General features: G+C 41.0%; 1 protein-coding gene across 1 annotated transcript in view; it reads left to right on the forward strand.

Moving 5' to 3' along the window:
• Nucleotides 1-25038, forward strand: part of CDH2 (cadherin 2) — a 169089-nt gene that overhangs the window by 102707 nt on the left and 41344 nt on the right. The window lies entirely within an intron of this gene.

Raw genomic sequence — 25038 nt, forward strand, 5'->3', positions numbered from 1 at the left:
AAGAACCTCGGCAGCCTCAATCCACGGCAGCCTGGAAAAACCTTCGGCTCTGGAGTATCGCCAGCAAGGAATCTTCGGGGAAACTGCTCTCCTAAGAGCTCAAAAGAGCCCTTTTACAGAGAGCATTTCTCCGGTGCCAAAACTTCATGGCCTAGCTTTCAGGGTCATGACACTGCAGGATCTGGCCTTGATTGGACATAACATTTATCATACAAACTGAAAGAACCCTGGGAAATATACAGATAAACTAATGTTCTGCAACTATGTGAAGGTTCCCCCCTTCCTCATATTTTATTCATAAAGAAAGAAAGAAAAATAAGAAAGATAACTATAGCTCCAAATGAACTCTAGACTTCTAGAATCTTCTTAATAAGAAGAAATCTAACTATATTACTAAATTCCTTGAAATAAAATGGTCTTGTTGTGCAGTGCCACTACAGGAAAGAGATCCTGCAAGATCCAGTACTCTCTCCATTCCTATTCAACATCTATATGAAGCCTGTCTGGTGCCATAAGGTGAAGCATCGTCAGTATGCCAGTGATACTCTGTTATAAATCTCTGCTCCTAGTGAATTCAGCAATGCTTTGAACATCTTGGCCTTGTGCCTCGAGACCGGGGTCTGGATGAGGAACAACCCTGGCAAAATCTATAACGATATTTCTAGTCAATGTGGGTCATATGGAAAATACAAGGGACATTGAACCATGCATGGTGGGAGTTATGAAAAAGCAACAACAACAAAAAGGTGGGATATAAATACAAATGTTGATGCAAAGAATTTTAAAGATAATTATTGAGATGAAACCAGAACTTTTCTTACTGAGACTAATGGATACGCAATTAGAAAAGACTTACGGAAGATTAATTTTATTTATGGTAATTCCATCAAAATCATAACGATCAGAAAGAAGTACTGAAATGCCCATAATAGAGGGAAGGATTGTAAAGATGACAGCATTCTCAAAAATGACCTGTTCTATCAGGGATGAAATAATAGGTACTCTTATAAACAACTAGAAATCTTTTTTTATGAATATAGAATATGAATATAGAAAAGAGTGAATGGTGATTTGTGGATTTGCTGATTGTAAAATGAATTGAGTATGGGACAAAAGTGATATCTGTAATGTAATTTTAATGAAGAAGAAGGGATAATAATTTTATATATATGTGACTGCTACAAAGATTGCAAGTAGCTTCGATTACATTTTTCTTTTTCTTTTAAGTGTATTGCTTACTTTTATATTTTAATTCTTTCTCTAGCTTTTAAATTCTTGTTTATCTTTTATCTAACTAAAAATTTCCAATAAGCATTTTTTTCTTATAAAAAAGTCGGAAATAGATTCCATTATGTTCATTAGATAAATTCTCAGATAAATGTATATGGGATTGTGGTGAAAATGTGCAGGTCTGTTCCAGAGTGGGATATAACGAAACTTATTTGTTTCTTGGCAGTACTGATTACAGCAAAACCAAAACGATCTTTTACTATAAGTTACATTATGTTTTATTTTTTTTCTTCAATCTTCAATATATTAATAATATACTTCAAATTTTTCCAAATGATTTTTTGAGTAATTTTGAGTGTTAGGCTCACGTTATCAATCAGATTTTTGTCTGTTGGAGAATTATTATAAAACTATGATATTGACTATAATTATCGGTATCTTATACTTCAAAAAATTAAAATACATTTGCTAAACTCTGGGTTCCAGAAATTCTTAAAAAATTTTTTTTTACATTTATACAGTTTTATTTTATATTTTCCCATGTCAAAATAAACAGATTATGGCCCACCCATTGAAACCCTGATACATGTTTTATCATGCATTCCATTAAGCTTCTAGTAATGAAATTAATATATCATAACAGATAGATCTTGCATATAAATTAAGCTGTTTAGATTCTCTGTTAAAATGTAAGGTATTGTCCCTGTCTAACCAACTAATTTTAAATAGAAAAAGCAGAAAAAATTAATAATTTCATGTAATCTGCATGCTTTATTTTTAAGAGCATCCTCATGCCATCAAGTTGGGGTTGTTGAACCCTAAGCACTGTCATTTTCTAGCTTCTGTTTTGGTCAGTTGTATTCAGCAATGTACTTGTTAATGAATTAAATTTCTTCTTCCTTGCAAACTCAACTCCCCTCTGTCCCATCTACCATTTAAATGAATATAACTTTGATTTTTAGTAAATAGATATGCAAGACTTGGATTCTAACTGCCATGCAGATGGTATTCATCAGTTTGTTGAAATGATGGTGAAATAGATCAGTTGTTTTAGCTGCCAGTATTGAATTTTTGACTCTCAGTGGCTGATAACAGGCTGTTGTTTCACGCTTTGCAGTTTTCTTCAAAACAGCAGTTCTATGTATTTGTTTTACTGGCTGAGTTTATTCTCTCTAGGATAACATTTTGTGTGTTTTGCATTCATATAAAATATTAGAATTTGGACAAGTCACGTATTTGATAAGAAAAAAATAAATAGGTAACTTTGAAATTAACAAAAATAAAAGATACAACTTTTCAGCCTACTGTTCAAAATGCAATTTTTAGGCAACTGAATATGAAGTACCGTATATACTCGAATATAAGCCGATCCGAGTATAAGCCGAGGTCCCCAATTTTACCCCAAAAACTGGGGTAAACTGGGGACTCGAGTATAAGCCGAGGGTGGGAAATGAGGCACCTACCGGTTGGGGAAACCCTCCCTCCCTCAGCTGAGAAGGCTGGCGGCCCCCGCCCGCCTCTCACTGCACCGGCAGGGCTTCCGTCCGGTAAAATGTGAAAAAAAGAAAAAAAAAAAAACTCGAGTATAAGCCGTATATACTCGAGTATAAGCCGAGGGGCTTTAAAAAAAAAAAAAACTCGAGTATAAGCCGTATAGACCCGAGTATAAGCCGAGGGGAAGTTTTTCAGCACAAAAAACGTGCTGAAAAACTCGGCTTATACTCGAGTATATACGGTAGTCATAATTTCTTTCTGCATGATGAAAAAAAATCATTAAAAATCATTAATAGTTACTTCAGCAGGACAGGAAAACTCTTTTACAGGAATAATAAATAAAAGCCATAAAATATTGCAGTCTTATAAATACTGTTATAGTAAAAAAAACACCTCAATTTTGTCTGTAATTACACAAGCTCAGTTCATTTAGTTAGAATACATCTTAGATACTATAAAATCAGTTCCTTTTCAGTGGCCACATCCTGTTTGATACTTCCACAACTATGGCTACAAATAGGAAAATGTGATGTCAGACTCAATTATTGAAAATTTCATGAACATCTACTATGGAAGTAGTTTGTTGTGCATTGTTCTGGGATACTTTTTCAACTTCCCAGTGTAGTCTACAACCCAGTGATGGAATTCAATTTTTTTTATTACCTGTTCTGTGGCTTGTAGCTTGGTAGGCATGGCAGGGGAAGGATACTGTAAAATCTCCATTCCCACCCCACTCCAGAGAAAGCATACTGTAAAATCCCCATTCCCTTCCCACTCCTGGGGGGAAGGATATTGCAAAATCTCCATTCTCACCCCATTCGGGGGCCAGCCAGAGGTGGTATTTGCCAGTTCTCATCGATTGCTGGGCCAGCAGTCAGATTGGGGATGACTCCTGTCTGATGACGACTGAGTCTGCCAGTTGAGAAGCTCCTCCTCTTCCTTCTGCTTTCCAGCTTTCAGACTCAGTCAGATCAGACAAGACATATCTTGCTGAGCTGCTGACAAATCAATTGGATTTATTGTATTGTATGCATAGGATTTCTTTGTATTTCGCAGTCTGTCTGTGCCAGCTCAAGGAGGATTAATTCCATCAGGTACCTCCTTGCCAGCGAGAAGGGCTCACACCCGATCCCGCTGAAGCCGCTTTGGGCGGAATAGCGGAGCCTCCCAGGGAGCTGGTTGAGGGCTCCGCTGATACCAGTGTGAATGGCTCACGCTGGAGACCGCTGAAGACTGGATTGCAGCTTTTGCTCTACCGGCCAGTAGAGCTTTGGAGCAGCGTTCCTGGGCACCGCCCACACGCCTGGATTCTGTTCGGGGCTCTCGGAGGCATCCGATCCCCTACTAATTGCATGGCACTGGCTGCAGCCGCGCAGGAAGGAGAGGCAAGCCCCCGGCTGTTTTCAAGCCTCGCGGGCACCATCAAAGGCTCCCTCGGCTGAGAAGAGACATCAGAGCTCCAGCAAGCAAGGAACGGAGCTTCATTTCACTTGGGTGAGATCGCCCTCTTATGGGATTTTATTTAGTTTCATTTAGTTTTATCTCAATTTGTTGATACAGGAAGCCTTAGAAATTAAACCAACAGACCATAGCCATCACTTCCCTTTCCACGTGACAATTAGAAGCCTAGTCCCAGGAGGCTTCAAAATGGCAGCCGCTAATCCCAACCGTCCTTCCAAGAGGGATCTTCCTTCCAGGCAGGTCGCAGGGCCTTCTCATTCCTCTAAAAAGGCCAGGGCTTCACAGCCACTTTCTTCTAAATCAGATAAGCCTTCCAAAGCTGCAGAAAAGGAAGCTCAGAAAAGGCACAGAGCTATGGAAAAGGCCATTGAAAAGGCCATCCGTACTACTAATCTGATACAAGCCCCACCTTTACCTTCACCTCCTGCAAGACAGTCCTCAGGTACAGAGGCCCCAGTTATTCAGAGTCCTTTGACCACTGTACCAGGCCCAGGCCTCGGCATTACCCCCAGATGGAGACTCTCTCTCTAGAACCGGTGGGGTGAACGAGAGGCTTTTTGGTCCCACGTTGGAATCTGATCCCAGTCCAACTCAGGCTAAAATTCCTCAACCTCAGCAGCTTATTCTCCCTGCTGAAGAGAACATACAGGAATCCAGGGCAACTAGGGAGGACAAGGACGAATCTAGGGCAACTTCGGGATCTGATCCTATAGTTTCCCCTGAATTATCTGCTATGATTCAGCCATCCATCCAAAAGGCCCTAGAGGCTGAATTGCAACGCAGGACTGAATCATGGGTTTCAGAGAGTGCTATGGCTGGTGATTGTCAGTCACATTTGTTAGTGGACCAGGGCCAATCCCATGCCTTAGCTCATTCAGAGGCTTCCCCGAGCTATGTTTCATTTGTGGAGGAAGATGTTTCAGAGAGTGCTATGGCTGGTGATTGTCAGTCACATTTGTTAGTGGACCAGGGCCAATCCCATGCCTTAGCTCATTCAGAGGCTTCCCCGAGCTATGTTTCATTTGTGGAGGAAGATGTTTCAGAGAGTGCTATGGCTGGTGATTGTCAGTCACATTTGTTAGTGGACCAGGGCCAATCCCATGCCTTAGCTCATTCAGAGGCTTCCCCGAGCTATGTTTCATTTGTGGAGGAAGATGTTAGAGACTTGGATTTATCTGACGATGAGGAACTAGCTCCAGATCAGCCATCGTTCGTGGGCTTGTTTAAGCCACAACTATTCCGCTCTCTCCTCCATAAAGTTAAGGCTACCATGGGTCTTGGAACTCCTCGTCCTATTTCTTCTGATAGCTCTGGCCAGCCTAATCAGGCTTCAATCCCCTTATTTGAGGAGCCCACGCCAGACACTGAGGACGTTCCTGCCCCTAAAATGTTTAGGGATGTTGTCAGCTGCCAATGGACAGCACCGGCTTTGGGGCCCAATCTTAATACATCAGACAGGCGCTGGTATAATGTAGGCACTGGTATAATGTAGGTGCTGGTATAATATAGCCCCTGAATTAACCAATATTCTTCAGGTCCCATCAGTTGATCCGCCAGTGGCGGCTATATCAGCTCCTATGGTAATGACAGGTCCCCCAGAGGAAAGCCTCCGGCCAGAAGATAAAAGATCAGAGACCTCATTAGTTAAGGCACATCAAGCATCTGCTTGGTCTATTAAGGCATCTCTTGCATCATCCTTTTTCAGTAGGGCCTCCCTTCTTTGGATTAAAAAATTACCTGCTTCTGTTGTAAGGTCCCATCAGGACATAAACAAGATAGTTGCAGCCTTAGAGTATTCAGCGGACGCCAACATGAATGCTTCTTGCTTCTCAGCAAAGGCCATAGGTTCTGCAGTGGTGGCACGCCGTATGCTATGGCTCCGCCAATGGCAGGCGTATGCCAAGAGTAAGTGGTGATTGGCCTCTGCCCCTTATTCAGGCAACAAGCTCTTCGGAGCTCCCCTTGAACCCCTGCTCATTGAGACCAAGGATAAATGTAAGATCCTCCCCAGTCTATCCTGTCGGTCAGATGCCCGTCCTTCTACTTCTAGCCCTTCGGCCCTTTCAGAGCTCAGACCTGGGGAATCAGGGTTCCGGTCCCAGCGTTATTTCCAGTTCTGTCAGGGTCGGCCACAGGACAGACAAGGGGCCCCTAGTCAATGGGGATACTCCAAACGGTCCTTTCAAGGTGGCAGGGGGCGTCCCTACTGCAGATACCGCTGACAAATTCTTAGATCCTCCCATCGGGGGTCGCCTGGCCTTGTTTGCCGGCCAGTGGGAGATCACAAGCACAGACGCTTGGGTTCGGGAGACGGTCTGGTTGGGCCTCTCCCTGGAATTCATCACCACCACCACCACCCGACTCGATTTCTCCTATGCCCCCTGCTGGAATTGACAATAAATCATCTGCTAGAAATTCGGGCAATCCAGCCGGTTCCTCAGGACCAGCACGGGCAAGGCTTTTACTCTCACCTGTTCATTGTTCAGAAATCCTCGGGGGGATGGAGGGCAATTCTAGATCTAAAATCCCTGAACTGTCGGGTAGTTTATCGGCGGTTCAAAATGCAGTCCCTCCAGACCATCTTAAAGGGGATTCGCGAAGGGGACTTCCTCACATCGATCGACTTGACGGAGGCCTACCTCCATGTCCCCATTCACCCAACCTCCAAGAAATATCTGCAGTTTTGTCATGTGAGTCAGCACTATCAATATCGGGCTCTCCCATTCGGTCTGGCCTCGGTTCCCCGAGTATTTACCAAATTGATGGCCGCGCTTGCGGGCCACCTCCGAACGCTGCTGATAAGGATCCAGTTCTATTTGGACGATCTCCTTATCCAGTCCAGTTCGGAGCGACTGGCGCAACAGGACCTGAACATCACCCTTCGGCTCTTGAGAGCACACGGTTTTTCCATCAATACAGCCAAGAGCCAGTTGGTTCCAATGACTCGCATCCAATACCTGGGGGCAATCATAGACACCTCAATCAACTCAGTTTTCCTCTAGCATTTTTGGTGGCGATCATATCTGCCCACCGGATTTCAGAATTGGCGGCCCTCTCCATGAGGCCTGACCTTTGCATTTTCCACACGGACAAGGTAATCCTGAGGTTGGACCTTACCTTTGTACCCAAAGTTAACACACCATTCCACAGGGCCCAAGAATTGATTCTCCCCAATTTCTGTCCCAATCCATCCCATGGTCTGGAATGTTCGTGGCATATTTTTGATGTCCGCAGAGCCCTCCATATATACCTTAAACGGACCTCCTCTCACCGGAGGACGGAGGCCGTCTTTATTTCATTCCAACCTGCGACCTTGAGTCTCAAGGTATCCTCCCCCACGCTAGGCCGTTGGCTTCATGCAACTATTGCCACGGCCTACACGTCCCAAGCCCTTCCTGTTCCCCGTCACATCACTGCCCACTCGACCCGCAGTGCCACACTGGCCTCCTTAGAGGAGGGTCTGCAGGGCAGCTACTCAGGCTTCACTGTCCCCATTTATTTGACGCTACAAATTGGATAGATTCGCCTCGGCTGAGGCGGCATTTGGCCGTAGGGTTCTTCAAAGGGTTCACACAGAATCGATCCTGTCAGAACTGGTTCAACCCTCCCTATAGGGTAGCAGCTTTGGCATGTCCCCAATCTGACTGCTGGCCCAGCAATCGAGGAGAAAGGAGGTTGGTTTACCTGAACGCGTCTTCTATCGATTGCAGGGCCAGCAGTCAGCCCTACCCTGACTGTTCTCACCGGTCCTTGGTGGAGGGGCCTTAAGGTATCTAGCATTGGGGGGGGGTGTACTAACCATATAATTGCAGTTCAGCATGTCAGTCTGCCGTATCGCCTTCATCTGAAAGCTGGGAAGCAGAAGGAAGAGGAGGAGCTTTTCAACTGGCAGACTCAGTCGTCATCAGTCAGGAGTCATCCCCAATCTGAATGCTGGCTCTGCAATCAATAGAAGACGCGTTCAGGTAAACCAACGCCCTTTCTCCAGACTACTCAAAATTTCCACTACTACGTTCTCCAGAATCTGTCAGAACCTGCTGAATGGCACCCTTCCTACAGCCCCAATACTTCTAAGAAACATCTTATCCTACTTATGCTCTACTTTACTTAACTTTCAAGCCCAGAAATCAGTCAAGAACAAAGGAAGTATACATTTATTTTGTGTTGTCTATTTTTTCTTGTTTGAAAGGGAAAATTCAAAAGATCCTCTATATAAACAGTATACAGCTATTATTGTATTTTTTGCTATACAGGTAGTTCTCAATTTACAATCATTTGTTCAGTGACTGTTCAAAATTATGACGGCACATCCAGTCCTTGGTGTTCCAGCCATCCCAACACTCCGTGGTCACATGATCAAAGTCTGGGTGCTTGGCAACTCATTTAAACTTAGCAGCTTAATTTAATTGCCAACCACCCCATGATCACCATTTGCAAGCTTCCATTCCATCTTCCCCAGAAAGTCAAAGTCCAGCCTCTCTGTGCTTGGGCAGCATCAGCCACTCACACACCCCTGTGCAGTCTTCCCATCCCACGTACCATTGTGATTGTTTCCAGCTTCCTACTACTACATCCCTGCCCATCCCCTTGCTCCATCTTAACCACTCTGCCAGATTGGGATTTACAACTTTCTTACTTCGTTTGTGAGAAACTGTCAGGAAGTTGCTTCACCTAAGAATCATGGGATTCAGTTAATGATGATACTCTAAGCAGTGCAGTCATGCTTTACAGCTGCAATGCTTTCCAATGGAAATTCCAATCCCAATTGTCACTATAAGTCAAGGACTACTGTACTTGCATCACAGGTAGAGTTTTCAGCAGTATTCCCTAAGCTGTTCCATGATACAGTATTATTCATAAGGCATTATTCAAGGAATATCCAGATATTAATGATCTACACTTTCCAGCCAGTCTATCCAACAGGAACAATGGTAAAGGCTGCTGGAAATTGTATTTAACAACATCTGAAGCTACAAATTCCCTGTCTCTGCACTATTACATTTTTAAGTAACTAGCAGTATAGTGGACAATATATCAGGAAGCAATACAGGTAGACCTCAATTTACAATTCAATGATTTAGCAACCATTCAAAATAACAATGGCACTGAAAAAAAGTGACTTATTCCCATGGTCATATGATCAAAATTTGGGTGCTTGGCAACTGGAATGTATTTACAGTGGTTGCAGTGTGCCAGGGTCATATGATAACAATTTGCAAACCTTCTAGGCAGATTCCGAAAGCAACGTCAGCTGGGGAAGCCGGATTTGCTTTATAACTGCACGATTCACTTATAACTGCAGTAATTAGCTTAACAACCATTGCAAAAAAAGCTATAAAATCTGGCACAACTCACTTAATAACTGTCTTGCTTAGCAACAGAAATTCTGGTTCCAATTGTGGTCCTAAGTCAAGGGCTATTTTAAGAAATGAAATTAATATTGCAAATTGCTTACATCATTCCTGAAAAATCTCTCATTCTCCTGATAACCAAAATGTGAATTGTGCAATAATTTCTGATTTACTTTAACTTACTGTAGATTCCTTTGGCGGTTGCTATTTTTTAAAAATCCTGCAAATCTGGTATGTGAACATCCAATCTGGGGTTAAAATTCATGCAAATTTTGAAAAAGTATCTCATGTAATTTACTCATATTTTACCCTTTCTTCTTTTACTCTGTAGCCTTCCGGGGGAAACATTGCAATATTCATAAGAATGAATATTTTTAGTTCTGCTAGTTTTGTTTTGTTTTCTTCTAACAAACATCAATTTGGCAGTGGCCAACAATACATAAAAATGTCTTACTTTATCCCTTTAAAAATATTGCCCACATTTTAAATACTACCAATTTTTTTCTGGTAGATATATTTTTAATTACAGATGATTCTGTTTTTTTTTTGTTTACATTTATACCCCGCCCTTCTCCGAAGACTCAGGGCGGCTTACAATGTATAGGGCAATAGTCTCATTCTATATGTATATATTTACAAAGTCAACTTATTGCCCCCCCAACAATCTGGGTCCTCATTTTACCTACCTTATAAAGGATGGAAGGCTGAGTCAACCTTGGGCCGGGCTCGAACCTGCAGTAATTGCAGGCTTTGTGTTCTTAATAACAGGCCTTACCAGGCAGAGCTAAACCGGCCCAAGGTTGATTCTGTCTCATTAAAAGAAAAATATTTCCATTTTGTGACAATTTTAGCATGAGAATAATGGTGATAGGAGTTTAAAATTATTTTACTAAAATAAAGATAAAATAATTTTTTTCTATTTTTTACTTACATCATATAAACTTCATAATAACTATAAAAGTACTTACGGGACCGCCTTCTGTTACCTCATGCCTCCCACCGACCCGTACGCTCGCACAGAGAGGGCCTTCTCAGGGTGCCGTCCGCCAGACAATGTCGGCTGGCGGCCCCCAGAGGAAGATCCTTCTCTGTGGGGGCCCCCACTCTTTGGAACGAACTCCCCCCTGGTTTACGTCAAATTCCTGACCTTCGACTTTTCATGAACTGAAAACATATTTGTTTTGTTCGTATGGGCTTTCTTAAATTGTTTTAATTTTAAATTTTAAATTTTAAATTTTTCTCTGGTTTTAATTGGGGTTTTTAGATTCTTAATTCTTAATTATTTCGGCCATACTGTATAATAAGTTTTTTAATTGTATTTTAACTGTATATTGTTCTTTTTTATCCTGGCTGTACACCGCCCTGAGTCCTTCGGGAGAAGGGCGGTTTATAAATCCAATAAATAATAATAATAATAATAATAATAATAATAATAATAATAATAATAATAATAATAATAGTAATGTGAGTAGCTCTTTGTGTTCACATATGCATACATAAGACACACTATTCTATGAAATATGCACTTCAAAGTCAAAAACTAATAATAGTAGTAAGAGATTAAGGATTTGAGAGTCAAAGATATCCTATCTTAATACATCTTAATGCATTCTATTGTTTTAATACAGTGATGTTTATACAATATTACTTGAAAATCATTGACAATCTACTATTCAAATAATTTCTGAATAGAGAAGAGAAAAAATATTCTATCTATATTAATTACAATTTAGCATGTCAATATTACAAGCATATAATTATTTAACTTTTTGATGCAGAGTTGAGTACTACATTAAAAAGCAGATTGCATCAAAGTATTTGTTGTATTTATTTGATTTTTATTCTGCCTTTATTGTTTTTATGAATAACTCAAGGCAGAGAACATATCTAATACTCCTTCCTCCTCCAGTTTTTTTTTTCCCCACAACAACTGGGATTAATTGGGCTGAGGGGGAACAACTGGCCCAAAGTTAGGCAGATGACTTTTTTTTCTGTAGTCTTGAGCTAATTTCTTAGTGTTAAGAAATCTCCATTGGAGGGAGAGAGAAATCTTAGCTGTTCCTAGCATGCATTCTTCTGGACAGAGAACTCCAGTCTTTTCCAGGGATTTGTTGGAGTAACTCTCCCACTTAGGAATCACAGCCCCAGGTCCTGCTATCACTACTGGGATCATTTTGCTCTTTCCTTTCCACATTGTCTCCAGTTACTCCTTCAGGTTCTGCTACTTCTCCAACTTCTCATACTCCTTCCTGATATTGCTGGCACTTGGCACCGCTACATCTGTCACTACCACTGTTTTCTGTTTCTTGTCTATTGCCACAATGTTAGACTGATCATGTGATACCTATTGATCCATCTGGATCTGGAAGTGTCACGGGATCCTAGCCCTGTTCTTTTCCATTACCTCCTGTGAACCCCTCCCCCCATATGGACTTGGAAGGGTCTAGCTAGCCCAAACCCTGTGTAAATGCTTCTGGATACAATGACACAATGCTAGCTAGTGGTTGCGTCATTCAGTGTATGCTGTTCCTTCTTGCATCTTTAACCCTGTCACTATGCATTGGATTGTCTCTTGAGGCCTCTCTACACAGTCTGCGCTTGGATCCTGTCTAGTGCAGTAGACCCTGCATCTATGCTTGAGCAGGGGGTTGGACGAGAAGACCACTGAGGTCCTTTCCAACTCTTATTTTATTTAGTGGTGCTTAGTGCCAGTTTTTGTGCTGCAGTCCCTCAGTGCTATCTTTTAGTCCAGCACTTACCAGACACTGGTAGGATTTCTCACTGTCAGCCACCTCAGCTGTCTGTCAGTGGTACATTTTATGAAAGGTCTTGTCTTGTCTTGGCAATCTGTGTGTTTGATTTTCCTCTCATGTCTGCTGCTGCCTAAAGCATTCTCTCATCAGCTCATCTTTATATGTCATCTTACTGATGTACTCCTGGATGCTTTTGGTTTTATGTTGTCTTCTACAGTCCCGTCAAGTTCTTGAGGAAAAGCCCTTTGTGTCCTGTTGATTTTATATATCACCAGGCATTCACAGATCCATGTGTGAGGCAGAGAGTCATAGGCTTTCTGTAATCAAATCGGGCTGTGTTCAGATTGATTTGTGTAAATCTTGTGTTTTGAGTGATTGACAGTGGTGGGATTCTACCAGTTCGGACTGGTTCAGGAGAACTGTTTGCTCCGACTTTCAGCCATAACCAAACCGGTTCTCTCTTTCTTTGAACTGGGGCCACCCGCCCCTGAATTATACTTACCTATATTTCTGCTTCCGAAGCCCAGCTGATGGGGGTTGCAGAGTGGATTGCCGCTCCTCAGCTGTTTTCCTTGTTCTCAGCAAGGTCAATTTTCTTCAAAGTGCGTATGTGCTCAGCAAACCAGTTGTTAAACCAGTAGGATCCCACCACTGGTGATTGCTCTGCCTGTGATCAACTTATGTTTTGAGTCTCTGTGTTCCCAGTGCCCTGCTGAGCTGTTCTGGACCATATGATTTTATGGCTTGGCGGACATGATGTCTGATAAAAAAATTCCATGTTGTGTGGGGAAAGGTTATTGGCTGGTAGTTGGATGGTATTGTTCCCTTCTGGGATCTTTCATGATCAACTCTGTCCTTCCTTGTATTAACCAGTCTGGGTGGGAGCCTGCTGCTAGCAGCTGGTTCATCTGTGCTGCTAGGCATTCATTCACTGCCAGGTGCTATCCAGATCTTCATTTTCTTGACTCACTGTTGCATGTCTGCTACTGTGATGATGATTGGTTCCTGTTCTAGGAGATTGCTGTGGTCTGTTCTCGAGTCCTGTGGCCATTTTGCACTTGTTATGTGTGAAACTTTGTTTAGCACTCTAGTTTCAGATGAAGTGAGGCCTTGTATTTTTTTCCCCAGTAACTGAGTCTTATCCTTAATCTCTACCACCTTCTGTAGTTCCACCAGTTTAACTAACTTCTCTCCTAGTTTGATCTTAGCCTCCAATTTGTTTTCTGAGATTTTTCTACTGTTCTTGATTGTATAGACCAGGGGTGTCAAACTCGATTCATTGAGGGCCTTATCAGGGTTGTATTGGACTGCAGGGGGGCAGGGTGGGCATGGACAGCTCAATGTCACTTGTGTCAGGGTGCCTGTGGTGGCCTAAGGGCTCTGCCAGCAAAAACAGGCTCTCGAGCGACAGTTTCCTGCAACCCTCTGTCAGCGAAACGGAGCTTGGGAGGTGAGCTCTGTTTTTGGCTGTGACTGCCTCCTGAAACCCTCTGCCAGCAAAAACAGAGCCAGAGCCAGTCCTTTGCTGTTTCCAGGGCGGCCCCACAGTCCAGATCTATGCACCCGCCGGGCCTTGAGTTTGACACCCCTGATGTAGACAAACACCTGCAGGATTACAGTAGCTGTAGCACATGCCAATTTGAAACATATGAGCATTCCCTGCTAATAGTAAGGAATATAACTGAGTTTTGTTGCATTTTGGTTGGAATGCCATGAATATAAGCAAGCGTAGTTTTAATCTGTTCATGATATTCTATTCAAACTAGGATTTCTAATCTGGAAATTACTAAACACACCAATGTATTAATGCTTGCATTTTATGAACTATTAAATGTAAACCGTGTGCATATATATAGTACTTATATATATACTTATGTATATAGTACTTATGTATATATAGTGTGCATTCATATAGTACTTATTTAATCTACTTTTTGAAAACACTTGGAAGAACTTTTTACTGGTTGCTGAATTATTGATTAAAATATAACGGTCATAAAATTATAAATTACACCCACTGTGAATTACATAGTGAATGCGTATTAAACTATAATAGGTTCATCTGATAAGTATTGAAATGTAGAGGCAGTTGATCAGATACAATCCACATGAAATTTATTTCCCTTTTTAAAAATAAAAAGTGTAGAATTAAGGGCACTTCAGTGAAATACATATTCTATAAAACATAATATCTCCAGAGAGTGGGGAAAAAAATCTATTTCAATTGTGTTGAAGAGTAGCAGTAATTTATTGTCCTCTGTACCTGTAAAAGACCCAGTTCTTTCTGTGTCATCTGTAAAAGACACAGAAAGAACTATGTCTGAAAAAGAAGTTTTAGGTCCAAATTTTAAATAATACTTTTTTAAAAATGAGCCTTCAAACACTAGTACTTTTAAAAATGTAGCTGTAAACACCATTCAATAGCAATGGACATAATTCAAAATAAATATGTGCCCTTTACTGATAAACATTTTTTATGTATGAGGCATGAAAACTGTGTTGCAGATTATGACTGAGAATGTTCACCAGTACTCAGAGTAAAATTAAATCTGGATAATGAAATCCATTTATGAATAATATTGTATTCAGGTTTCTCGTTCAGGCATATGTATATACTATTCTCGGGAATCTTCAAATTCAGATAATTCGTTCTATCTGTAATAGAGTCCTCAAAGATAAATATTCTATTCCTGCCCTTAAGCCTTTTCCAAAAGTAGAATTTTAGCCTTCCTATAATCCATCAAGCTTGTTACCATTTTCATCCATTATCTCATCCTCTCTAGCAAAATATCAAGTGCAGTGTTTTGTATTTTTCCAATACAAAATTAGGTAGAACTATTGGAAAACCCAGTAAAAAAATATGTTACATTCAACATAGAAAACAATACTCATATATGAAAGTAGGCATTCTATTTTTTATTTGATAGTGTTACACTAAATGTTGATAGTTCAGCAAGGAATCCTGATGCCAATTTCCAAGTAGGTACTGAGTATTACCTCAATACATTAAATAATTTGTACAAAATTGTTTTTGCTTTGTTTCTTAAAATATGTCTAATTTTGTGCTGATATAATAAAACCCTCCTAGCAGAATCTTTCAAGTTTTCAGATTTCTTGTATCTTGAATTGATATATTTCTGCTGCTTATCACTTACTATCTCCATGTTTATGTGTACGTAGTTCTGTCTAGTGTTTTGATGGCTTTATTGATTTCAAAGTATTTCGGTTGTTTTCCTTTCATTTCTAGCAAAAGACTAACACTGCAACTGTCCCTCACATATACTACATACATAAATCTTTATCTGAATGTAAGGAGGCACCTGACAAAAGAACTGTCTTTGTATTTGATGATACTTGATAATCAGTATTGTGCAAATCATTTACTGTGATGGGATGTGCATCTGAAGAGGTAATGGAGGGGAGTCAGCACAGATCTTTCCTAGGGAAGAAGCAGTGCATTCCAGAAAGAAGCCCAAATTAAGATATTGCACAGTTTCAGGGTGGTTAGGAGAAAGTGGAAGAGGTTCAGACTTAACCATAGCCTAGATCAGTGATGCTGAACCTTTTACTCACCAAGTGTCGAACAGGTACGCACTTCGCATGCACGTGCTATCCGCACTAACGCGTGGCTCCTCCCCGTGTGCACAACTGCACCATCTGTACATGCACACGGCTCCCCCCCCCCGTGCACACATTGCACCATCTGTGCATGTGTGCAGGTTTCGTGTGGCTCCCCCCGTGTGGTGTGTGGACAATCACACCATCTATGCATGCACACGGATCTCATGTATGCAATGCACACATGCAAATGCCATCTATGCATGTGTACACTGCACGCGAGTACTTGTGCACATTCACGAATGTGCGCACATGCACAGGAGAGCTCTGAAGACCAGCTGGGTCCCCTGAATCAGGGGTCACCAACCTTTTGGTCCTCAGGGACCACTAAATTCATAATTTTAAATCCCGCAGACCACTAATATGTTCTGCCTAATGACCAGCTGGGTGGCTGTGGCTAGGTGGTCATGTGACTGGGTGGTGATGGTCAACTCGATGTCACTCACGTTAAGGGGCACCTCTACGGTCTCTACTCACCCCTCCCCTCTCAGCCACTCCTCGCCTGCCAGCCCGGGCTCCTTAGGGCCCCAATAGGAAGCAGTTGTTGAAACTAAGCAGCCACCATGAGAAAGAGTTGGCAAAACAGCTGGATCAGTTCAAATTGGATCTGACCAAGAAGGAAGCGCACCTGACTGAGGACTACGAGCATAAGCTTTCCAAGCAGGGGGAAGACCTGTGGGAGTGTAAGGCCAGGTACCGGCACCTGGAGGCTCAGCAGGCTGAGATGGTCAGCCAGTTCTAGACCATGATGCAGTCCCACTGGAACAAGGCCCTCCAGCTCTTTCCCATCAGCAGCACTTCCCTTCAGCCTTCACCCAAAGCCCCAAACCAGGAAGCTGAAACAAATTATTAACTTTAAGCCTTAAGACTAAACATAATTTGGCTGTGGGTTCACTAGAAGTACATAAAATATTTTATATTTAAAAAGAGCATGAAATGCTTTAGGGTTTTAGGGTTAAGTTAAATCTACTGTCAACCAGTGAAATTTGTAAGAGGAAGCCCAAGTGATTTCATGCCTAACTAGAATTCATGGTCTTCCATTTTCTAGCCCGGTTCATAAACCACTACTCTTGCTCTCTAATCTGTAATATGAATGATAGAAATTTTACAGCCTTTTTTAAATAGATGCTCAGAATTCAAAATTTTCTCATGCAGTAGTCTCTTTGGCAACTTTTTGTTGTTATTGTTGATCATCAATTGTTAAATAGATACTTGTTCCAGCAGGTTTTCATTAAATTTGGCTGATTTTATTGGTATTAAAATTACTGTTCTATCTCTTCAGACTATTTTTGTTTTATCATCTAACAATTTTATTTTTGTTACATAAATAGAATAGTCTTGGACATGTTTGGGTGCAAAGTAGATTTATCTATATTAATAAACAGCATTAATATTTAGTATTTTTATTAACCAGAATTGTACATTCTAGAAAATAATTTTGATTATTTTAAAGCTCATTTTTATACAATTGCATTATTTTGTCCCTCTTTTTTTAATTTTGGTGGCTTCAGTAGAGTTCCACAAGAATATAAAGATTTATGCTTACCATCTGTTTATTAAATAATATTAAATAATTTCAATAACACAAGAGAGGGTGGATTCTTTCTATTATATCTGCATTGGAAAATAAAAGCTGTTGTCTAAATATAAACATATTATTTCCTCTAAGATGCTTACCCCTTTCTGTTACATTTTTCCACTGAAATGAAGCCAAAAGAGTGAGTACTATGAAGGATTTTGTGTTAGTGAATGGAGTGGCAAAACTTGAAAAGAATCATTGAATTGAATATAATTTGGGTTTGTTGGCGTTACCTAATCTCTGTTTTTGCTGACTGTCACTATTCCTATTTTAAAGAGCTGCATAGGCATTTCTATGAAACAGAAGTAACTTTATCCCCATTTTCTTTCTGGCATGCTTACTATGACTTTGTTCAGTAAGCAAAGAGGATTATGGGAACTGGAATTAAATAGTACATTTTAGTAAAAATGTGTAAGTGAGTTTCACTGAACATTTTTGAGATTGTGCTTTACCTTTTAGATAGTTTTAAAAATAGACCATGTATGTTGACTTGATTAGCTGAGGGATAGGGGAATAGCATTAACTAGAATGTTTTTTAAAAAAAAATTGATTGCAAAACATACTGTAAAATCAAGACTCCAAATCTTGAAATGTAATTTTGATGAACTTGCGCCTTCAGTACGTTCTATAGATTGTAGGCAGACATTCTAACTAGGTATTACAGTGACCATACTGATTGCATTGATATTTTTTTTAAAGGTACATTCTATTAAATTTTTGTTATATTACACCTTCTTGAGAAACAAAAAAATGTAATGCAATAATTGGTGAAATTATTGTTTTAAAGTGGCATAAATATTTGCCAAAAGTTTTGGTGCATCAAATTAATTACATTGTTCAATTCATTTACTATTGTTGAACAGTATCTTGCACATGTATTGCTATTGTTAATTGAATTACCAGCTACCAGGCTCTTCAAATAGTCTGCCTAGTAATTTTTGAGAGTTGCAGTCCCAACACATTAGGAAGATGTTAAACAAAGTTAATTTCATCCTGTATTTTATGTGCTTACCTGCAAAAAATCCCTATAGAATTGAGCTAATTTCTGAATTATCATGCAGTAATAGCATGTTTTAAAAAATGAGTTAAACTATATGGGCTTGTATTTATGTTTAGGAATGTTTAGGGATGGGTACAAAAATAAATTTTGCTTTAAAATAGGAGGACAACAGCTCCACCAAAAACTTCCCACTTGGCTGTTACCTGAGAAACATACCTAAAAATGGCTTGAATATTTTGATGGAACAAAATAAAATATTGTTGAATATTCCTTATGTCTAAAGAAAAAGAAATAGAGAGAGATAAAGTAGGACAAGGCAGCTACAAGGCAGCAAAGTATTTTGTGTATTTTGTGCATGCCCAGGATTTAGGCTAGTTTCCTAGGGCAGGAATGCAGAAAATCTGTACAGGAAACTGCCACATAGATCTGAATATAGGAAATGTGATACCAGTTTGCTGTTTATTAGTGAAAAATATGGGGAAAGAGGACCCCAGGTTAAATCCAAGAGGATATCATGTTGGGAATAAACTTTAATGTTATTTCAAGTTTATGTGAAGCTTCAGGCAAATTTAAGTTTCTTATAGGGAGCCTGATAGTCCTTGCTTGCTAATAGTAGCCACCAGTGTTTCTCTCCTTAAATACTTATTTTGTTGCACTTCTGTTAGTTTTTTTGTTTTGTTTACTTCCCACTCTTTTTAGGTAAGAGATGCTGGCCTAGAAACCAAGAGATTGTGGATGCCTTGAGCATGAGAGCTGGCTTGGTGACCTTAGGCCACTTATTCTTTTTCAATCCAACTCAGTTCACAGGGTTGTTTTTATATAAAAAAATAGACAGCAGGAGCATTTGGATAACAATAGGAATTAGACTTATGTACTGCTTCACAGTGCTTTACAGCCCTTTCTAAGCGGTTTACAGAGTCAGCCTATTGACCCCAACAATCTGGGTCCTCATTTTACTGACCTCAGAAGGAAGGAAGGCTAAGTCAACTTTGAGCTGCTCAGAATTGAACTCTTGGAGTAAGCAATGTGTTAGCTTGCGATGCTGCATTCTAACCACTGCACCACCATAGTTCTTTGAGTTGATCAAAATATATAAAAGGAGACCATAGTAGTAATATAATACCATGTTTCCCCCAAAATAAGATCCTGTCTTATATTTTTTTGAACCCTGAAATAAGCACTTGGCCTTATTGCCATGCGCTCAAAAGCCCGATTGGGCTTATTATCAGGGTATGTCTTATTTTGGGGTAAACAGGGTAGTAAAAATAATGCCAGATTTGAGAAGACAACAGCAGACAGCAAATAGCAATGTATACAAAGAAGCTGAAGAAACAGTGGACCAGCTAGTTACTTACTGCAGTCTGAAAATCAAGCAGTCTGATTACAGACAACGGCATGACAAATGGGGATTGGAAGATCTGCAAGAAATACCATTTGTCTTCGAGCAAGGATTGGTGGGACCACAAAATAGAGAAAGTAATAAAAAATGAAGGAGCTAAAGCGCTAAGGAACTTTAGAATTCAAACAAATTTAGTCTGGGATGCAGCATGGTAGCACAGTTAAGTGTCACGGTGATAACAGTAATTGCCTGATAAATGAAACTATTTAATTGAAGATTATTAGTGAAATATACAAGATTACAAATTTACAACTATTATGAATTATTTATATCATTAGAAATATATGTACATAGTTTATTTCTTCAACTTACTGTAAATGAGATTGCATACTTCACACTTTGCTCTTCAGTACATATGTTTTGTTGTTGCACATCAGATTTAATAAAATACAGGTAGTCCTTGACTTAACAATCACTCATTTATTGACCATTCAAAGTTATTATAATCTTTGAAAAAGTGATTTACAATCTCTCCTCAAAGTTATGACCATTGTACCACCCCCTAGGATCATGTGATTGCAGTTCGAGCACTTTGCAACCATACCACATTTTACTGCCAATTGCAGCATCCTATGGGCACTTGATCACTATTTGCAACTTTTTCAGCCAGTTTCTAATAAGTGGCATAAATTGGAGAAATGACCACATAATTCAGTAAATTGCTTAACACCGATGGAAAAAATGGTCATAAAACATATCTAGTTACATGATTAGGATAATGATTGCATGCCTTAGCAACCACAATTCCAATCTCAATTATGAACATAAATTGAAGGTCTTATATAATAACCTAAGGAAATTAGGACATATAGTGTAACTGAATAAATATTTTTCTCCATTATTAGTTCACTTTTCATTATGGTTTTCATATAAGGGAAAGGAGTCAGAATAACCCACAGAATTGTGGTCTTGCAAGATAAAAATAATTAATCCTGACTTACTTACAATTACCTATTTTTAAAATGCAAGAAATATTTATATAGGTAATTTTTGGTCTGATAGCTTAACATACATCCATGGTGAAACATTTGTATAATACCGTATCAAAACATGATTCAGCATGTTATTTTTCACTAATTGGATAATTCGTTTATATGTATCCCAGGTATATATTGAATTCTTGTTCACACAACTCACTGCATAGAACTTTCTGCCTAAAATATTTCATGTAGCTTGATCCTTCCCTCCCTGTAATTTGAAAACTAAGAGTTTTATCTTTCTATCTCTGAAGGGGCGTTTCCCTTTTAAATGAGCAGATAAATAAAAGACCAACAATGAGAGAGGAATATCTTTAATTACCAGAAAATGTTAAGGCCGTTGGAGAAAAAATGAAGGGAACAGGGAACAATGCTATTCAATCCTTTGACTTTACCCTTCAGTAGTATTTCCAAGAAAACTGCTTGATGATGTCTCTATTCAGGTAGTCCTTTTTTAATGGTTGGTCACTCAGTAACTATTTGAAGTTATGATGGACCCCCAAAAGATACTCAAGACCTGGTTTCACGTGCACACACCAAAAATACAACAACAAAAAAAGCTTAAATTATATTGGCTTACATTTTATAATTTACCGTATTTGGGTATATAAGCATTTTTATTTTTTATTGTGAAAATTTGTTTTTATTGCTTTCTGAGTAATGCATTTAAATTGCAGTTCAGGTAAAGACAAATGTCACAATACTGTGAAAAATGTGCCATCCCTTTCATTGGTTTAGGAAAATAACAGCATTAATAATGACTTTCTACAAGGGGATTTTTTAAATATAACCAGTAATAATAATTTAAAAGAATTTTTTTCTCTTGAAAGCAGAAAGTTAGCTTGTTAACCGATCCAAGTTCTTCTTTACAAACCCAATTGCTCAGCAGTGGCCTAAAAACCTAAGCAACGTATTTCCATCTATCTACACTGTTTCCCTGAAAATAAGTTATACCCTGATAATAAACCCAATAGCGCTTTTGAGCTCATATGCTAAAATAAGCCACCCCCTGAAAATAAGCCCCCCCCCCAAAAAAAATATTTAACCTCATGCGCAGCTGGTCCCCACCATTTCCTCTGGTTAGGCTTAGGGAGACAGAGCTGGAAATCAGGTAAGACACCAAGAGGAGCCCCGTCTTGTTCCACATGCCCCAAAATAATAAGACCTGCCCCGAAAATAAGGCCAAGCGCTTATTTCAGGGTTCAAAAAAGTATAAGACAGGGTCTTATTTTCTGGAAAACATGATATGCATGCACAAGCATACTACACACACAGAAATCTTTTAACATGACTACTTGCAGAGAATGATTTTGTCAGGAAACCGTCACTTTTATAAGTTTTCTGCAAGTTACTTGAATTGTATAGCACCTAGTTGCCTCAAGAAAGAATATCAGTAGGGAAGGTTCTAGCTTCTCCAGTTTGTCAGAGAAGATCATCCAGACATGGGTAATGCTCTGCTTCTCTTCCTGTAGACCGAGTCAAACTTTGTTAGCCATGCCTATGCCTGTCCCGTGCATTTCCCAGTTCAACTCAGTCTTCCTCGAGTTGAGACTGAGAAAAGAGACTCACCCATTCTTGGATTTCTTTCACAACAAAGATGACAACTATTTGGATGAAAATTCCGGCTATCGCTGGTGAGCGATCTGGGGGATTCCCAGTCCGCTGGTAATCCTCCCTACTGGCTTGTATTTCAGCCAAGGTCCCTGCCTTTCCTGCGCTTAGCGGAGGGGGCATTGCCTACTAACAGGCTGCCCCAGGCATTAGTCTGCACCAGCAGAGAGGGATTCAGTCACTGCCTAGATTCGTCTAGGCACATTGATTGCGGCCAGCGCTTTGGTGCCACAAGCCGGGCTGCCTTAACCTGTAGAAAAAGCGGCTGCTGCGTTAGGCGCCATTACAGCCGTGATAGGAGCGCTCATTAGGAGCCAGGGTGCCCGAATTGCAACAGAGCAGCAGACGATTAAGATGCCATCCCAGCCGTGGCAGGAGCTCTCGTAAGAGTCAGGCTGCCTGTATTGCCATACAGTGGCCAGCGTGTCTGATGCCCTTTAGCCGCACCAGGAGTGCTCATCAAGAGCCTGGCTGCCCTAACTACGGATGAGCGGCTGGCGCATTAGGCGCCATTCTCGCCACGGCAGGAGTGTTCATGACAAGCCAGGCTGCCTGAACTGCGGATGACGAGGCTGGGCATGCTAGATGCCATTACAGCTGTGGCAGGAGCACTCATGGCGAGCCAGGCTGACCAAACTGAATGAAGCGGCAGGTGCTCTAGGTGTCTTTTCAGCCACGGCAGGAGCGCTCATGGAAAGCCAGGCTGCCCGAACTGTGAATGAAGCGGCGGGTGCGCTAGGCGCCTTTCCAGCTGCGGCAGGAGCGCTCCTTACGAGCCAAACTGCCAGAATGGTGGATGCTGGTGCACTGAGGCCTTATTGCCGTGGCAGGAGCGCTCATAGCAGCCAGCCTGCCCGATCGCAGCTGTAGTGGCAGGCGCACTAGACGCCATTACAGTCGCGGCAGGAACTCTCTTACTGAGCCAGGCTGCCTGAGCTGCAGAGATCATGGTTGGCATGCTAGGCACCGTTAAGACTGCAGTAGGAGCTCTCATACTGTGACAAGCAGCTCGCTTTGCTCACAATGGCTGGTGCTCTTGGCACCATTATTGCTACACCGGGCATGCTCAGGATGGGCCTAACTGCCGATGTCAATCAGACAGCTGACAGGACAGTGGCGGAGACTGGCTCCTCATCGACCAGCTTCTCCCTCTGTGACTGGAGTGGACCGCTGCCAAAGTTCCTCGTAGCCACAGCAGGAGAAGAGATGAACAGACTGCCTTCTCCTATTATGCAATGAGACGGAGGCACTCGGTGGGATTACAGCAACGGCAGTAGAGCTTCTTTCGAGCCAGTCCGCCTGGTGACAGGATAAGCGGCTAGCACGATCAGCGCTTCAACGCCGGTGTCAACTATTTCCCCCCTCGGACCACTTTGTCTGTTTCTGTTACCAGCAGTAAAGCAGCACAAGAGTTTGCACCATTGGAGCCGCAGTATGCAGCCTAAGAGCTAGCCAGCCAGCCTGCCTAATTTTTAAAGGGAACCGGCAGAGATTTGGCGCCCTTTTTAGCCACTCTGCAGCTGTGCCTTGTTAATTGATCCATCTGCTACAGCATGGTCAGCGTTTTTGGCGCCATTGGATGCAGAGGCAGTTGCTCCTTATGAGCCAGCCTACCTTGCAGCTACTGACAGAAGGAGCTTACCACTCTTACACCGCTGGAGAGAAGATGAAAGTCGTTTATTGGAGCAAGTTTGCCTAGTATTAGACATAGCTGCCAGTCCTCTGCCCCTCTCTTTCTAGAGTTCTTCTCATACAGAGAGTCACTTTTTTTTTTATTTGCATTTATATCCCGCCCCTCTCCTAAGACTCAGGGCGGCTTACACTATGTTAGCAATAGTCTTCATCCTATTTTTATATTTATATACAAAGTCAACTTATTGCCCCCAACAATCTGGGTCCTCATTTTACCTACCTTATAAAGGATGGAAGGCTGAGTCAACCTTGGGCCTGGTGGGACTAGAACCTGCAGTAATTGCAAGCCGCTGTGTTAATAACAGACTGTCTCAGCAGTCTGACCCAGAGAGGCCCCTCTTGACTCATTTCGTTAAGGCTCCAGGCTGTTACCCAGTAACCGGTGGTCCTAGTTCAGCTTAGAACATCCCACCCTGCTGACCGTCTTGATCCGTAGTCCGGGAGGGGCTCTTATTTTCCAGGTGGTGAGTCTCAACATTGCTACACTTCGTAGCACCTGGGACAGGAGTAGGCATGGCTAACAAAGTTTGACTCGGTCTCCAGGCAGAGAAGCAGAGCATTACCCATGTCTGGATGATCTTCCCTTCACGCCGAGAAGGAGCGTCTCAGGTAGGACCAATGCCCATTCCCATTAGATATTTAAGCATACTGAGATACAGAGAGATATTATGATACCTATTTCTTAAGCTTTCTCAGATAAATTCTGGAATCCAGTTAGTGATTGTCCAAATTATATTCATATATTCCTATGAGATGCCTTCAGATCTATTAGAAGAAAACTATTAATTTCATAATTTAAAAGGAAGGAAAGGAGAGGAAAAAGTATGTTAGCTAATGTAATGGAATGCAATTTATATCCCAAAGGTGCTTTTT

The sequence above is a fragment of the Ahaetulla prasina genome, chromosome 3, assembly GCF_028640845.1.
Source record: "Ahaetulla prasina isolate Xishuangbanna chromosome 3, ASM2864084v1, whole genome shotgun sequence".
In the NCBI taxonomy this organism is placed as follows: domain Eukaryota; kingdom Metazoa; phylum Chordata; class Lepidosauria; order Squamata; family Colubridae; genus Ahaetulla; species Ahaetulla prasina.